This window comes from Mastigoproctus giganteus, chromosome 4 (assembly GCF_048544385.1).
Source record: "Mastigoproctus giganteus isolate SK-2022 chromosome 4, ASM4854438v1, whole genome shotgun sequence".
In the NCBI taxonomy this organism is placed as follows: Eukaryota; Metazoa; Arthropoda; class Arachnida; order Uropygi; family Thelyphonidae; genus Mastigoproctus; species Mastigoproctus giganteus.
Window position 1 is genome coordinate 121,359,663 of NC_143578.1, and position 16,960 is coordinate 121,376,622.

Below are 16,960 nucleotides of genomic sequence, written 5' to 3' on the forward strand. Positions count from 1 at the left end.
TACAGTTGAAAAAATGGTTGCTAATAACTTAATAAAACTGTTTGGGCCATACTTGGTGTCAAAGAGTAGTAAGATATCTTACTTCTTTGTGTCATCACAGACCCAAAGCGAAATACTGTAATGCAAAATCTGCGGTGATGTAGTAACAGTAGTAGTAGTAGTAGTAGTAGTAGTAGTGGCATGTGATGCAAGAAAGCAAGTGTATGAGCTTATGCAGCATCAGCCAAAAAAAAAATCACACCATTCCCTCCAAATGCCTGTCCAGTTCCTCCTTAAATTTATTCAACCTATCAACTTCCACAACGACAGATGGAAGTTTGTTCCAGCAATTAACCACCCGCTGGCTAAAGGCAAATTTCCGCACATCTATTCTACATCTGTCCTTTCTTAATTTGAATTTATGCCCCCTTAGGTTCGTAATCTGAACAAGTGGAAGGATCCCATCAGAATTCAGCGTGCTCAACTCATTCAAGGCCTTATACACCTCAATCAGATCACCGCGCAGGTGCCTAGTCTCCAGTCACTGCAATTTGCAGAACTTAAGCCTCTCTTGGTAAGAGGATCCCTTCATTCTCCTCACCAATCTTGTTGCCCTTCTCTGTACACGCTCAAGCAAATCTACATCCTTCCTAAAATGAGGCCTCCAGACCTGTACGCAGTACTCAAGGCGTGGCCTGACCATTGCCCTATACAGAGGGATAATCACCTCCTTTTCCCTGCTAGCAAAATTCTCATATATCATTGACAAAACCCCATGACCTGCCCTGGCAGCCTGTCTGCATTGCTCAGAAAACTTCATATCTGACTGCACAATTACTCCCAGGTCTTTTTCATTTTCTACCACCTTAAGTGTAGTACCACACAGTTGGTACGTTTCTCTGGGGTTACTTCTACCCATATGCAGTACTTTGCATTTGTCAAGGTTAAACTTCAGTTGCCACTTCTTAGCCCATCTGCCCAAATTATATAGATCCTGTTGCAGTAGCACACTGCCATTACTGTCATTAACAACCCTGCCAATCTTTGTATCATCTGCAAACTTCGACATTAAGCCTGATGCGCATATTGATGTAATTTCTTGAAAATAATTGTCATAATTGAACAATTTTAAAGTGCCAGTGATTACGAGAAACATTTAGTCTTTTTTTTTTTTTAAATAATTTAAAAAGTAGGTATATATACACATTAATTGAATTTTAATTTTTATGTTTTGTTTTCGTTTTTCACATTTAGAATGACTAATAAATAGCATGAATGGATGCAATAATAGTATGAATTTTTTGTCGTTACAAGCGCAGATTTTAGTTTTGCCTTTTGTGATGCGATATGTTTATAGCTTTCTTTGGGTTCAAGGAGTATCGTCACGTTATATACAATAGAAACATTTTTTTATGAAATATGCTGAACGCGTTCATTCACTGTTAATTCAGATGTCGAAACGTGACTTCACACTACTCGAAGTCATTCATATTTTCGAGACATTTGCGCATTTATTGTTTGTCAGTAATCGTTAATAATTTTTTGAATAGGCTAAACGTTTTTCTTTCAAACGTTTAAAAAGAAGGTAATGAGTCCTTTTATAATTTAAAGTTGTGGCGATTTGTAAAAATATGCGAATTTGTTTAGTGTTAATTAAAATCTAAATTCATACTCGTTAGGCCTAGATTATGTTCGGCAAGAGGCTAAACAAGTTTCCTATTTTATGTATACATTGGTTGTTTTTGTCATTTATTGGTGAATTTTTGATCATATACACCGAGGTCCACAGTGTTGAAGAGCCAAAATAAACATCTTGAGGGTGGAAATATTTTTCGGCAAATTCAGTGTCGAGTGTCTCAAGAGAATTTTCTTTACGGTGATTTGGTATGTACCTGCATGGCTCTGCACCCACAAATGAACTTAATATGATAAACCAAAATGGAATTAAAAAGGTAATGCATACCAAGCATTTGTGTGATTAAGCTGTGCATGTGTGTAACAACGTAATGACTTTCTAAAGTATTTGACTTTGTACAGGTTTTAATAACCAAAATTATTTGTAGATGTAGACTAGTGTTTCTCAACCCTTTTTTTAATTATCGCCCCCTATAGGGCTTTTTTAGACATTTTTTTTTTTCCAAATCGCCCCCTCCCATTAAATTTTAAATAAGAAAATACTTTATACTTGCTCTTTTTATTCAATGGGATCCCTGAGCCTGATGCTTCTTAGCTAAAAGTTCGATGTTAGGTATGAAGTTAGTAAGTTTAATTCTGTCTTCTCTTGAACATATATCAATTCTATTTCTTTCCTCTGTTAATATTTTATTTACTGAACTAAAACCACTTTTAGTTCAGTAAATACAACCACATAAGACATTGGAAAACAAGGAGCTACTTTGGCCGTTTCAGACCACATTGTTGGATAAAGAAGTTTAGTTGTTTTTGATCCCCACAACTTAGCCATTCCACCTTTTTCGAATTTATATTTGCATTCTTCATTACATTTTTAATTCAATGAGTTCTCGAATTTTTTCACTAGCAGACCCGACATTGCATCTAACTGGATCTCACATCCATGGCTTCACTTCAAAAGAAAATAAATCTGAAAATCTATTTTTCATTTCACCTTTTAAAAAACACAAAGATCTGAATAATTCTTAAGATCATTTTCGGTGACAGATTCATTGATTTCAGCTAACTCTTGCATACCTATTATTATCTAATAATAATAATAATTATTATTATTGTTATTATCTTATCAAAAAGGTTTACAAATCATGTTAGACAGTTTACTTTAGAAAGCCATCTGATTTCTGTATGTAAAAGAAGCCTCGCATACTGTTTCATTAACAACAAAAAATTTCTGAAAAGGTGATCATATTTGCTGTGTGGCTTTATTTTATTGATGGCTTTAATAACTATACTGAGAGGTTGATAAAGAACTGGACTAATATTTTTTGCAACCGAATGATGTCGGTGCACAATGCAGTGTATTGCAAGAACTTTGGGATATACTTCCTTTGTCTTCCAACCATGGAGGTAGAACCATCAATGGCACAGGATACCAAATTTTCCAATGGTACTTGTTTTTCATCAAACCGTGTTTTTACAGCAGCAAAAATATATGCTCCAGTATGGTCAGTTTCTGTAGATTTTACAAACAACACATCTCTCCTTGTAATTTAAAATCATCAATGAAATAATGAACGTATGCCCTTAGAAGGACCTTATTGTCAGTAAATTTTCTTGTGTTTAGTTTGTCAATTAGCTGCTCTTCAATATCAGCTGATATCTCATCAAATTGTCTTTGAATTGAATCATTGCTCAATGGCAATGTTTTTAATATACTGGAAGGATTTTGATGCATCATTGTTGAAATTACAGTCTCTGATGCTGGTCGTATAAGTCTCAGCAACTGTATGAGCATTACCAGGTTTTGCAATCTACAGGGATGGGATACACTTAAATAGAAAGGGTGCAAGAATATTTGCTGATGCTATCGAGGCAGTGTTAGGTGGGTCGGAAAACTGCTAGCTTGGGGGGGAGACAAAGACCAATAGATTGACAGTAGCCACTGGCAGAGGTGAAAGAGATTCTTGCACTGCTTCTATTAGAATGAGCAGAAGCTTGAAAAACAAGATGCATGGTATTTCAGAGACTGCTGGGAGCCATTGCGGTACAAATAAACACATGGGTTGTGTTAGGGTAGCTAAGAATAGAAACAGGTGCAGGTATACTTGCGTTTACACCAATGCTAGGAGTTTAGTAAATAAATTTGATGAATTTGAGGTATTGCTCAAAACATCAAAGGCAGATATTGTTGGGATATCAGAGACGTGGTGTCACACAGATATAAGGGATGCAGAACTGCAATTTGGGGAGTACAACATCTACAGAAAGGATAGACAGGATAGGAAGGGGGGAGGGGTTATGCTATTAGTTAAGAAACACATAAAAACCAAGGAAGTGAAGCCAGTCGACATCGCTGGACAGTGCAGTGTTGAGTCAGTTTGGTGTGACATAAGCATTGGGAGATCAAAATTGAGAGTAGGAGTGTGCTATAGGCCTAATGACTCTGATGAGTATAATAAGGAACTGTACAGGGAAATAGAGTGGGCCAGTAAATCAGAGAGTCTTATAATGGGAGATTTTAATTTCCCAGATATTGACTGGAATTTGGGGGCTGGTTACTCACACACTAGCAGGGCTTTTGTGGATTTATTGGATGATTGTTTTCTACATCAGCATGTTCAGGAGGCAACTAGAGGGAGTAATACTCTTGATTTGATTATCAGCAGTGATTCTTCATGCATTAAGAATCTGCAGATAAATGAACCACTAGGTGGCAGTGATCACAGTGTGCTGAAGTGGGATTTACTCAAAGAGGTAACTACCATTAGGGGTAAAGGGAAGGGTTATTGCTTCCGTAAAGGCGACTACGATGGACTGAGACAGTATTTAAATTCTATACAGTGGAACCAACTGATGATGTTACCAACAGCAAATTCAAAATGGGAAGCATTCAAAGAACATATCTTGGAAGCTACTAGGCTTTACATACCAACTAAGAAATATTGTTCAAGGTTTAGGCCAAAATGGATGTCAGATGAACTAATGAGGCATATGGCAGAGAAGAAAAATGCATGGAATACTTACAAATTAACACATGACACAGAAGCCTATGATAGATACAAGTTGATATGCAACCAAATTACAAAGGAGGTTAGGCAGGCGAAGGCAGATTACGAGAAATCCTTGGCAAGGGATGCAAAGAAAAACAGCAAAGAGTTCTTTACTTATGTAAACTCTAGAAAGAAGGGGATGAATCAAATTGGTCCACTTGATATTGATGGGTCAACTGTTGATGATCCTGCTCAGGTAGCTAACAAACTAAATGAATATTTTGCATCGACATTCACACATGAGGAGTTATTCAGCAAGGGGAATGCCAGAGGTGTATTCAACTCTAGCAGTAAGCTACAGAATCTTGAAATAACTGGGAGTAAAGTGGAGGAGAAACTGTTGAAGATAAACACAAGAAAGGCACCCGGGGTGGATGGGATCTATCCAGTTATATTAAAGAAGGCAGCAAAGGAAGTAAGCAAACCCTTAGCCATAATTATGAGAGCTTCCTTGGACTCAGGGGAGGTACCCATAGACTGGAAATGTGCAAATGTGACCCCAATTCACAAAGGAGGATCAAAGGCTGACACAAGTAACTATAGACCTGTGAGCTTAACTTCTGTTCCAGGAAAATTAATGGAGGCACTGGTTAAAGAAGCACTGCAGGATCATTTAGACAAGACTTCAGTTATAGCTCAGACACAGCATGATTTTGTTAAGGGGAAGTCTTGCCTGACCAACTTGATTGGATACTATGATGCAGTCACAAAAGAACTGGATGCAGGGAATAACTTTGATATTATATACTTGGATCTTAGAAAGGCTTTTGATACTGTTGCACATGGAAGACTGCTACACAAATTGGAGCAGTGTGACATTGGAGGCAAATTGCTGCTATGGATAAAGGGGTGGTTGAGTGGGAGAAGACAGAGAGTGGTAATCAATGGACACTGCTCATCGTGGACTAATGTTATTAGTGGAGTCCCTCAGGGCTCAGTGTTGGGTCCATTATTGTTTTCTGTATTTATAAATGATATTGATGATGGTATATCAAGCTTAATGTCCAAGTTTGCAGATGATACAAAGGTTGGCAAGGTTGTCAAGGACACTACTGACACTACACTGCTGCAACAGGATCTGGAAAGGTTGAGCAGATGGGCTGAGAGGTGGCAAATGAAGTTTAACATTGACAAATGTAAAGTACTACACATGGGAAACAGCAACCCCAGGGCAACGTATCAACTCTGTGGTACTACACTGACAGTGGTAGAGAATGAAAGGGACTTGGGGGTGATTGTGCAGGCAGATATGAAGTTCTCTGAGCAGTGCAGACGGGCTGCAAGAGTAGCTCATGGAGTATTGTCAATGATATACAGGAATTTTTCCAGCAGGGATAAGGAGGTGATTATTCCATTGTACAAGGCAATGGTCAGGCCACACCTAGAGTACTGTATACAGGTCTGGAGGCCTCATTTCAAGAAGGATGTAGAGCTGCTGGAACGAGTACAGAGAAGGGCAACAAGATTTGTGAATGGAACAAAGGGGTGCTCTTACGAGGAAAGGCTTAAGTTTTGCAAATTACAGTGTCTGGAGACTAGGCACCAGCGAGGTGATCTGATAGAGGTGTATAAAGCCTTGAATGGTTTAAGCATGCTCAACGCTGATGGGATTCTTCCTCTAGCTCAGAAAAATCGCCTGAGAGGGCATAAATTCAAATTGAGGAAAGACAGATGTAGGATAGACGTGCGGAAATTTGCCTTTAGCCAGCGGGTGGTTGGTTGGTGGAACAGACTGCCATCCCTTGTGGTGGAGGTTGATAGCCTAAATAAGTTTAAGGCTCAGCTGGACAGGTATTTTGAACGAACAGAGGGGTGAAGTGGAAGTGGGTTTTTTTTTTTTTTTTGGCTGATGCTGCATAAGCTTGCTTTCTTGCATCAAATGCCTCTACTAATGCTAATCTCATCAAATTGTCTTTGAATTGAATCATTGCTCAATGGCAATGTTTTTAATATACTGGAAGGATTTTGATGCATCATTGTTGAAATTACAGTCTCTGATGCTGGTCGTATAAGTCTCAGCAACTGTATGAGCATTACCAGGTTTTGCAATGATTTCTGCAATTTTATAAGATGCAGTCATTCCATCGTCATTTCTTTGTGTGTTCTTCTTAAATAAGGAAGTAACAGTGTTACGTTGCTCAAAATTCTTTTTAAAATTTTTAAAATATTCAGTATGTTTACCAACTTTATCAGGATGTTTCCTTTTTAAGTTATCCAAAAGGCTTGATGGTTTCATAGCCTCATTTGAAAAAAACTATTACACATAAGACACATGGGCTGTCTTGAGTTGATTGGGCTTTCAATAAAACCATAAGCTAAATTCATCCAGATACTGTCAACACTTTTTCCTTTCAGCACTTGACATGATTGATGATGGGTTGAATAACTACAAAGAATTAAATAATAAAATATAGACTATTTTTATTTAACTCTCATAGCCCATGTCACTAACAAAAGCACTGTGGATCAAAAATAAACAACTTCCACAAGGAAACAATAAATCAATACTAATTGTCACTTAGAAAGTAGAAACAGTAGACTGAAACATTTCCTCCTTCCATTCATGCCTCATGTATTGACAAGCGAAACAAAAGAATAAATAAATAAACCACGTCCACCATGCTGCTGCAAAGGTCGCAGCTGTTGGAAAAGCACAAAGGCCAAGGATTGCAGAGACGGTACGTCTCTGCAATCCTTGGCCTTTGTGCCTGTGTAATCACTTAGTTATCTCTGAAAGCACTGAGGCATTTAATGCCTAAGAAAAGGTGGTTGAATTAAATCATGCCCACTATCTTCCTTTTATCAAAATTTCTCACTCACTCCTAATAAAATATACCTATATGTTAAAAATCAGTTGTCTCAGGGGAAAAGAAAACCCAATGAGAGAAATTAAATATTAAGGAATAAAATGTCGGGTTGGGTTGAACTTTGGAGGGGCCACAAACCATTGTAATACCCATGATTTTTTTGCCCCCCAAAAAACCAATTTTCACCTCCTTTGAGAACTCCTGGTGTAGACTAATTACCTGTAGAGCTTCTGTGTAGACAGTTTGAGCTGTTCTGCGAGAATTACCAAAGTATTCCACAAAATATTTCACCAGAAATTTGCCATTTTCTACATTTCGATTTTTTCTCTTTAAAGTGAAAGAAAAAAATTCTCAAAAGGCAATTCATATGAATTATTTTGTTTATTGACATGGACTTTTTTTTACTTAAGTTCACCTTCAGTAAAAAAAGTCTTCATGTCTATAAACAAAATAATACATTTTTTTTTTTTTTTTTACCTTTTCCAAAGTGTTCTACCAATGTCTTAAGCACACATCATTGTTATGAATTAGGAAAAATTCACTAAGAGTGATTTTTCTAGTGTTATCTAGTTTAAGCAGAATCTTAGTCATTACATAAAATACTGTCAGCTTCAACATTGTCATCTCCATCTTCATAATTATTTAGTTCCAGGGTCATTAATTGGGCTCAGTAAGGTTGTTGGTTCTAGGGCCCTAGAACAAACATCCTTACTGAGCCTTAAATACAGCCCACCTTTCCCCTCCAATCCCTCTTTTCTTTAACTCATTACTCTGTTTCAGTGCCCCTCCCACTCAATGTCCAGGCATAGGAAAGGCAGGCAGGTCAGGATAGCTGACCTGCCTGCCTTTCCTATGCTCATTTAGGTGTATAATGCTCATTTATGCTCATCTATGCTCATTTATGCTCATAATCTGTATATTCATTAATCCATTCTAGAAGTTTGCTCTCAGCACGAAAGTCACCTATTCTAATTCTTTTAGAATGCAGCATGATTGAGCAAAATGATTGCTCTGTAATCACTAAGTGATTACCACATCAAACAGCAGTGTTTCACTCTAGAATTGAATTGTACCAGAATAATAACTAGATATGAATAAAGTAATTGCATGATTATGCAGCAAACAAGAATGCTGCACTCCAAAGATGAAACTGGATTTATAAAGAGTGGTCATATGGATGACTGTTGTCCTCCAGAGCAGTTTGTTGCAAATTACTGACTCACAATTGTTTTGCAAATTACAGTGTCTGGAGACTAGGTACCGACGAGGTGATCTGATAGAGGTGTATAAAGTCTTGAATGGTTTGAGCATGTTCAATGCTGATGGGATTCTTCCTCTTGCTCAGAATAATCACCTGAGAAGGCATAAATTCAAATTGAGGAAAGGCAGATGTAGGATAGATGTGCGGAAATTTGCCTTTAGCCAGCGGGTAGTTGGTTGGTGGAACAGACTTCCATCCCTTGTTGTGGAAGTTGATAGCCTAAATAAATTTAAGGCTCAGCTGGACAGGTATTTCGAATGAACAGATGGGTGATGTGGAAGTTTTTTTTTTTGAGCAAGAGACAGAATTTCATCAGCATTGAGCATGCTCAAACCATTCAAGGCTTTATACACCTCTATCAGATCACCTCGCCGGTGCCTAGTCTCCAGACACTGTAATTTGCAAAACTTAACCCTTTGTTCCATTCACTAATCTTATTGCCCTTCTCTGTACTTGTTCCAGCAGCTCTACATCCTTCTTGAAATAACACTCTCCAGGATACTAGCATGGAAACCCAGCCATGGCTTTCCATGGCTACAGTACATATTGATAGACTTTTTCAGCAATGGGGAAAGAATAACTCCCCCGATATCAACATTAGACAAATACATATGGCTCACTCCACCGAATTTAGCAACTTCATTCAGCTATACACAGATGGATCCAAAACTGGTAATAAAGTTGGCACAGCTGTAGTACTACCAAATGCCACCATCTCCAGACAGCTCCCACCAGAATGCAGTACTTATACCTCAGAGTTATATGGTATTCTACTAGCCCTAGAGAATATAAAAGAAGCCTCGTACACTAAATCCATCATATATACGGACTCGTTAAGTGCTGTTAATGCTCTACAGTGTAAATCCTTCCCTAGTTATCCTCTGATACAGAAAATTTTAGCACAGTTATTAGCACTTCAATGACGTGGACAGCTCGTAATATTTTGCTGGATCCCTGGACACGTTGGAATCCTAGGAAACGAGCAGGCAGATTTAGCTGCTAAAATTGCTACAAATGTGATGCCCTCTAATTTCAGGACTCCTTATAGTGATCATAAGTCCTTTATCAAACAGACATATAAAGAAGTATGGACATACATGTGGAAAGATCAGACAAATAATAAACTTTTTGAAATCAAGAGAGAACCTAAACAGTTGCAATTCAGCCTGAGACGAAACAGAAAGGAAGAAACTATTCTAGCCAGATTACGCATCGGTCATACTTTCCTCACTCATAGCTATCTACTAACAAACAGTGACCCTCCACAATGCAGTAATTGTTTATGCCCACTAACAGTAAAGCATATCATCATAGAATGCCCGCAATATCAAAAAGAACGGAAAACAGCATTTTCCTCTAATTTTCATAATTACAATCATTTAACGCTACAGTGTGTCCTAGGAAATCGAGAGAACATGGATGAAATTTTTTTTTCTAAAATTTATTAATAAATATCACCTTATCTGAACTGCTATCTCCTGTAAGAAAAACGAAGGAAATACCAGACAGTAATTGGTGCATTATAGCCTAAGTTGCTGATGCACCAATAAACCTAAAAAACAACAACAACAACCTTCTTGAAATGAGACCTCCAGATCTGTATACAGTACTCAAGGTGTGGCCTGACCATTGCCTTATACAAGGGAGTAATCACCTCCTAATCCCTGCTAGAAAAATTCCTGTATATCGTTGATAAGACACCATGTGCTACTCTTGCAGCCCCTCTGCACTGCTCAGAAAACTTCATATCTGCCTGCACAATTACCCCCAGGTCCTTTTCATTCTCTACCACTGTCAGTGTAGTACTACACTGCTCTGGGGTTGCTGTTTCCCATATGTAGTACTTTACATTTGTCAATGTTAAACTTAATTTGCCACCTCTCCACCCATCTGCTCAACCTTTCCAGATCCTGTTGCAGCAGCGTAGTGTCAGTAGTGTCCTTAACAACCCTGACAATCTTTGTATCGTCTGCAAACTTGGACATTAAGCTTGATATACTATCATCAATATTATTTATAAATACAGAAAACAATAATGGACCCAATACTGAACCCTGAGGGACTCCACTAATAACATTAGTCCACAATGAGCAGTATCCATTGATTACCACTCTGTCTTCTCCCACTCAACCATCCCTTTATCCATAGCAGCAATTTGCCTCCAATGCCACACTGCTCCAATTTGTGCAGCAGTCTTCCATGTGCAACAGTATCAAAAGCCTTTCTAAGGTCCAAGTATATAATATCACAGTTATTCCCTGCATCCAGTTCCTTTGTGACTGCATCATAGTATCCAATCAAATTGGTCAGGCAAGACTTCCCCTTAACAAAACCATGGTGTGTTCAAGCTTTAACTGAAGTCTTGTCTAGATGATCCTGCAGTGCTTCTTTAACTAGTGCCTCCATTAATTTTCCTGGAACAGAAGTTAAACTCACGGGTCTATAATTACTTGTACTTGTGTCAGCCTTTGATCCTCCTTTGTGAATTGGCGTCACATTTGCACATGTCCAGTCTATGGGTACCTCCCCTGAGTCCAAGGAAGCTCTCATAATTATGGCTAAGGGTTTGCTTACTTCCTTTGCTGCCTCCTTTAATATAACTGGATAGATCCCATCCACCCCAGGTGCCTTTCTTGTGTTTATCTTCAACAATTTCTCCTCCACTTTACTCTCGGTTATTACAAGATTATCTAGCTTACTGCCAGAGTTGAATACACCTCTGGCATTCCCCTCGCTGAATAACTCCTCATGTATGAATGTCGATGCAAAATATTCATTTAGTTTGTTAGCTACCTGAGCAGGATCATCAACAGTTGAACCATCGATATCAAGTGGACCAATCTGATTCATCCCTTTCCTTCTCGAGTTTACATAAGTAAAGAACTCTTTGCTGTTTTTCTTTGCATCCCTTGCCAAATATTTCTCGTAATCTGCCTTCACCTACCTAACCTCCTTTGCAACTTATATCTATAATAGGCTTCTGTGTCACATGTTAATTTATATGTATACCATGCATTTTTCTTCTCTGCCCTATGTCTCATTAGTTCATCTGACATCCATTTAGACCTAAACCTTGAACAACATTTCTTAGTTGGTACGTAAAGCCTAGTATATCTTCCAAGATAAGTTCTTTGAATGCTTCCCATTTTGAATTTGTTGTTGGTAACATCATCAGTTGGTCCCACTGTATAGAATTTAAATACTGTCTCAGACCATCGTCGCCTTTACAAAAGCAATAACCCTTCCCCTTACCCTGATGGTAGTTACCTCTTTGAGTAGATCCCACTTCAGCACACTGTGATCACTGCCACCTAGTGGTTCCTCTATCTGAAGATTCTTAATGCATGAAGAATCACTGCTGATAATCAAATCAAGAGTATTACTCCCTCTAGTTGCCTCCTGAACATGCTGATGTAGAAAACAATCATCCAATAAATCCATAAAAGCCTTGCTAGTGTGTGATTGACCAACCCACAAATTCCAGTCAATATCTGGGAAATTAAAATCCCCCATTATAAGACTCTCTGATTTACTGGCCCACTCTATTTCCCTGTACAGTTTCTTATTATACTCATCAGAGTCATTAAGCCTATAGCACACTCCTACTCTCAAGTTTGATCTCCCAATGATTATGTCAGACCAAACTGACTCAACACTGCACTGTCCAGCGATGTCGACTGGCTTCACTTCCTTGGATTTTATGTGTTTCTTAACTAATAGCATAACCCCTCCTCCCTTCCTATCCTGTCTATCCTTTCTGTAGACGTTGTACTCCCCAAATTCCAGTTCTGCATTCCTTATATCTGTGTGACACCACGTCTCTGATATCCCAACAATATCCGTCTTTGATGCTTTAAGCAATATCTCAAATTCATCAAATTTATTTACCAAACTCCTAGCATTGGTGTACACGCAAGTATACATGCACCTGTTCTTTTTCTTAGCTATCCTAACACAACCCATGTGTTTACTTGTACCGCAATGACTCCCAGCAGTCTCTGAAATATCCTGCATCTTGTTTTCCAGGCTTCTGCGCATTCCAATAGAAGCAGTGCAAGAATCACTTTCACCTCTGCCAGTGGCTACTGTTAATCTATTTGTCCTTGTATCCCCCCCAAGCTAGCAGTTTTCCGACCCACCTAACACCGCCTCGATAGCATCAGCAAATATTCTTGCATCCTTTCTATTTAGTGTATCCCATCTCTGTAGAAGCAGTCCCTTCTGTTAACAAGTACAGACCAGGCTAAAAAAAATTCTACCCCTTGAGCCTTGCACAATCTTTCCAGGGCCGGATTGATCCACAAGGCTCTCATCATATACTCCCTCCTATCGTGTCTGGGCGGAATTGCAGACACTTTCAAATTCAACCCTAATTCACGGCTTTTTTTTCAACAGTGACCTGTACTTGTTAAGTAATTCTGCCAGTCTCCTACTCTTAATGTCATTATTAGCAGACACATTGTTTGCAGTGGCCTTCAAAACATAGATCTGTGTACATCCCAGTTTGCTTCCTAGTGTACATGAAAGCATAGATCTGTGGAATGTACTGTACTCATAAATGGGTAAAGAGTGATATGTTCTTTCTCCTTTAACATTGTAGTAGGAATGCCTGATGATGCCCTCACAAGGGCAACCATTTTCCCGTCAGTCAATCTTTTTCAAGCATATTGATTGAGAGCTTTGTTATATTTTGTTCATCAAATTTAAACAGTATTAGTTGGGAAAATTGTTAATCTGGACTGTTCCATTTGAACGTCTAGTGATGAGTTAGTTGAATTACAGCAGCTTTTTATTTGACCCTTTAATGGTGATCATCATTTATAAAATTGACATTAATTAATATCACTAAATTTCAGGGTAATTCTTTGTTTTTAAAAGATGTAACTTGTTTCATTTGTTAAGAGAAATTTACATCATGATTCATTTACAATATCGATGCTAATTAATATGAACTTGTTAAACAAATTGACTTTATTGATGGTGCTCCCTCTTGAGAAACGTGATGTAATGCTTAAAAATACAAATTATGGCTATCAAATAATAAGTCTTTTGAAATATTTTGTACCTTTAGTATTATAAGATGCAAGAAAGCAAGCTTACGCAGCATCAGCCAAAAAAAAGAAAAAAAAAAATGCTTCCAGTTCACTCCTTCGTTCGTTCCAAATACCTGTCCAGCTCAGCCTTAAATTTATTTAGGCTATCAACTTCCACTACCTTACAAGTTATTCCCTTCAAAATAATTACCTTGGGCTTGCACATATTGTTCCATACATTTCTTCCAAGCACAGAAACATTTCTGGAAGTTATCATCCGTAAGCATTTTTAACACTTTGATCATTTTTTTCTGAATGTCTTCAGTAGACTGAAAATGGGTTCCATTAAGTACACTTTTCAGTTTAGGGAAGAGAAAGTCACAAGGGACTAGATCTGGTGAGTAGGGTGCATGTTCACACACAAGGATTTGTTTTTTTGGCCAGAAATTGGGGCAAACAGAGAGCATATTGTGTGCTGGATAAACTGATGGTCATACAACCATCCTTTCACAATTCAGGTCTGAGGTTTTCATCTGATATTGAGGAAGTGGATAGCTTAAATAAACTCAGGAAAGAACTAGACAAACTGTTGGACAGGATGGATAATTGAAATAGAAAGGTTTTTTTTTTTTTTCTTTTTTTTTGGCTGATGCTGTATAATCTTGCTTTCTTTCATCATTTGCCACTACTAATAATACTAATATTATCCATTCAAATTGGTCTGACAAAATGCCACTTAAAAAAATCCGTGACAAAATGCCACTTAAAAAAATCTGCGTTCCTGTCTAATGATCATGCATTACTTTTTTAATCAGTGACTTATTTGTCCTGGAACAGAAGTTAACAGGTGACTGAATAATTATATAGCCCTTCGATCTCCCGCATGCAAATTAGAGTATGTATATTTGCATATCTCCAGTTCTTAGTAAAATAATAAGAGGAGTTTACCTCAATATAGTTCGTAGAACACTTCCCTATGATACCCTCCAGAAATTAAAACGGAAAAAAACGAAAAAATTGACAACTTACCCGTATATTAGAGTAAAATATAAATAATTAAATAATCAATTTAACACAAATCAAATCAATTTAAAACAATTAAAAATCAAATTAACGCAATTAAAAGAATCTAACGAAAATATTCAAAACGATTTTCCTTCCTGAAGCTGACAACGCTTTTCGACCGTATGTCGTGATCACAGGAATGAAAATTACCGAAACCTGTTTAACCTGATACTTAAATAGAGATTATTTGTCTTAGCGCATGCACGTAAAGTTCCACGCATTGGAGATCAAATCAAATATGGCCGCCGAACATTAACAGAATTCTCGTGTAATTTAATTTCAACGGTTTCTGCAATTAATAGTCACGTATAATTACGTTGAACGTTAAGTATTTTGGCCTCGTTAAATAAAAAAGTATGTTTTTCGTTAATGGCATGAAAGGCTAATTCTGACGCTGCTGAACGAGAAGCACGAACTGAGGCTTCATGTTGATTTACACGAATATTAAGAGAAAATCGGGTCGAACCTTGATAAGACAAGTCGCAATCACCGCAAGAAATGTTGTATACCAGATCATTAATTTGTGTTGCGAATGCTGAAAGAACCGAGCGATTGTTCAGTATAGTGTGTAACTTCCGTATTGGCCTAGCTACAATTTTAAATTCGGTATCTTTAAAGAATCTGTTAAGCTGTTTGTGCCACTGTTCAACATATGGGACAGAAATAAAGTATTTTTTGATATTACTATTGTTGATTGGTGTAGTATTTTGTATCTTATCCTTAGCTTGTACCCTAATTCGGTTTATTGTGGTAATGGAATAACCCCTGTTCAAGAATCTGCTAGTTAATATTTGTATTTCTGAGTCCAAAGCAGAATCCGTCGTTGAATATTTATAGGCATTAAGAAATTGATTAAAGATAATCATACGGTCGAAAAGCGTTGTCAGCTTCAGGAAGGAAAATCGTTTTGAATATTTTCGTTAGATTCTTTTAATTGCGTTAATTTGATTTTTAATTGTTTTAAATTGATTTGATTTGTGTTAAATTGATTATTTAATTATTTATATTTTACTCTAATGTACGGGTAAGTTGTCGATTTTTTTCGTTTTTTTCCGTTTTAATATTTCTGGAGGGTATCATAGGGAAGTGTTCTACGCACTATATTGAGGTAAACTCCTCTTATTATTTTACTAATATTATTATCAACGTAGAACATATTGAGCAGTACAGCTCTGATTCATACTATATCTTCAGTTCATAGGGATCCTCCCCTGAATCCAACGACACGCTCATAATTGAGGCAGAAGATTTGTTTGCGCTTTTGCTGCCTCCTTTAACATAATTGGATAGATTCCCCCTCCTCTCTCCCTCCCGGGCTCCATTTTTATACACATGCACACATATATATGTTGCATAAGCACTATTATCTTCACCATGTACTCAGCATATACTTTATATACTGTTTAAGATTTAGGCTTAAACGGATGTCAGATAAACTAATGAGACTCGTCGCAGAGAAGAAAAGTGCATGGGATGCATATAAATTATCAGGAGACAAAGAAGCCTATGGTAGATATAAGTTAGTCTATATTTAAGTCAAAAAGAAGTCAGGCAAGCAAAGGCAGATTATGAGAAACCTTTAGCAAAGGATGCAAAGAGAAACAGCAAAGATTTCTTTACTTATGTAAACTTTAGAAGGAAGGGGATGAATTAGATTGGTCCACTTGATATCAATGGTTCGAATCTTGATGAACCTTTTCAGGTAGCTGACAAACTGAATGAGTATTTTGCATCTACATTCACACATATGAATACTTTAGGGAAGTGAAGACCAGAAGTTTATCAAACTCTAACAGGGAACTAAGTGATATTGTAACAATTGAGAGCAAAGTGGAGGAGAAATTGTTGAACTTAAACATAAGAAAGACACCTGGGGTGGATAGGATATATCCAGTTATATTAAAGGAGACAGCAAAGGAAGTAAGCAAACCCTTAACCATAATTATGAAGCATCTTTGGATTAAGAGGAGATCCCCACTGACTGAAGATGTGCAAATGTATCCCCAAATCACAAGGGGGGGGGGGTCAAAGGGTGACATGAGTAATTACAGAGCTGTTAGTTTAACTTCTGTTCCGGACAAATTATTGGAGTCACTGGTTAAAGAAACATTGTAGGATCATCTAGACTAGACT

At 37.6% G+C, this 16,960-nt stretch overlaps 1 protein-coding gene across 2 annotated transcripts in view; it reads left to right on the plus strand.

Annotated features, from left to right (window-relative positions):
• The first annotated feature begins 1,450 nt into the window (after positions 1-1,450).
• Positions 1,451-16,960, plus strand: part of LOC150087028 (DET1 homolog) — a 93,093-nt gene continuing 77,583 nt past the window's right edge. For both annotated transcript variants that reach the window (XM_090371758.1, XM_090371761.1), the window contains exon 1: positions 1,451-1,564. The gene's annotated coding sequence lies outside the window, so the exon portion shown is untranslated. The remainder of the gene's footprint in view (positions 1,565-16,960) is intronic.